This window comes from Populus trichocarpa, chromosome 9, assembly GCF_000002775.5.
Source record: "Populus trichocarpa isolate Nisqually-1 chromosome 9, P.trichocarpa_v4.1, whole genome shotgun sequence".
In the NCBI taxonomy this organism is placed as follows: domain Eukaryota; kingdom Viridiplantae; phylum Streptophyta; class Magnoliopsida; order Malpighiales; family Salicaceae; genus Populus; species Populus trichocarpa.
Window position 1 is genome coordinate 10,116,555 of NC_037293.2, and position 1,850 is coordinate 10,118,404.

Genomic DNA, 1,850 nt, shown 5'->3' on the forward strand with positions numbered 1-1,850 from the left:
ATCAAAACTGATTTTTTTTTCAAGATGAGGATGCTAGTAAGACGTTCAATCTATAAGTGAAAGTGAAATGTAGTAGATATTATTTTTTAAAAAATTATTATAATATTTTTTTAAATTTATTTTTTATATTAATTTATCAAAATAAAAAAAATTATATAAAAAAATTAATGTTAAACTAAAAAAATCAATTTTTTTAAAATCACGATCACCGAATCTATCATTGTACTGCTCCCGGGCACGTCCTGCTCCTTTTTTTCAGCTGTAGAGTCGTAAACCTTTTCATCCATATTAATCATCACATTCCCTTTTCCCGGTCCCTCGTGCCACTGTTTTTCTAGCTCGAATCTTGTGAGGGTGGGATATTTTGAAGCAAATCCTCCGTTCACCAGGAAACTGTGGAGAGGTAGCTAAGAAACATAAATATTGAGGCAACAGGTTTGGGTTCATTCGGTATAGATGTGGTTTTTAATTGTAGTCGGGCTATTTTTTTTTTAATATTGTTATTCTTACATTTGAATGAGTTGAGATGTTTCTTTAAGTTTAACAGTGCCTTGTAAGCTTATAAGCTACCATGGTAAAGGCAATTTTCTTGGCGATACTGGAAAATCTAGTATGATAGAAAATGTTGTTTTTGTTCTTGAAAATACTTTAATGTCGATGATTGTGTTTGATTTGAATTCTCCGGAAAAGTACTGGATATGGCTGTAGTACAAGTTTAATCACATTAATTAGCAGGACATAAGTGATTTATTTTTCATATTTTTTATTTTGATTAAAATTTGAAAAGCATAATGAGAACAGAAAAATTACTTTGCATGTACCGTTCAAGATGGAATCGTGCTGGGAAATAATGATGGGAAGGAGAAATTTAGAAATTATGCTACTTTGAAGCGTAAACGATCACAATTTTTTTTTATTTTTTTTATGGACATAACACTTCATGCCATAACAATCCATTGGATGAAAAACCAAAAATTTCTTATAGTTTTTAATAAATAAATATCCTTTAGATAAAATGATAAAAGAAAACTTAAAAGAAGTTCAATATAGTTTTTCCTTGTAGTTCTTTCACTCGAATATATTCTATAAATATATAGCTATAAAACTTAATTTAAAGACTCATTTGGTTTAAAATTTAAAATTTACATAATTATTAATTTTAAATTTTATAAAATCAGTCGAAATGCATATAAATTCATCTAAATATCAAAAAATATATATATATATATAAAAGTGTTCCACACGATTCATCAATACTACAATTATCAGGACAAAAAAAAAAAAAACAGAACTCACGAAAACATCTACCATTGGTTTTCACTTTTTTTTTGGTTATCTTTTTGACATCTCTAGTAAAAATCACTGCACAACCACAGAAAAAAAGAGTTAATTTTCTTATGGGTTCGTGCCTGTCTGAAAGAACGTCAAGATATGATAAAATATTGAAGGTGAGAATCATCACTCGATTCAATTTTTTAGAATATCAGGTAAGGTAATGCATGTAACTTTGACAGCTCAGTAGCGGCCCCTGACTTCCATTTTGCTTTTAAAAACTCATATTATCGTACCTATATAATATATATTTCTCTAGCCATGAATATCTTTAAATTGCTTTTACTTGAGATTCATGGGAATCCGTTCTAAGAAAAAAAGATTATTCTCAAGACAATCTCGCACTGTTCAATCATGGAAGATTCAGACAGACAAGTCCTTTCATCTATGAATTACAAGTTTTATTTTGAAAGCAGCTTTCGGAGACGTTACTGTTGCTAGTCAAAGTTTTCTTAAATTCGACTTCTCAACCATTTTAAACGTTTTCTTAAAAAAAACGCCAAAAAATCTGCAACTAC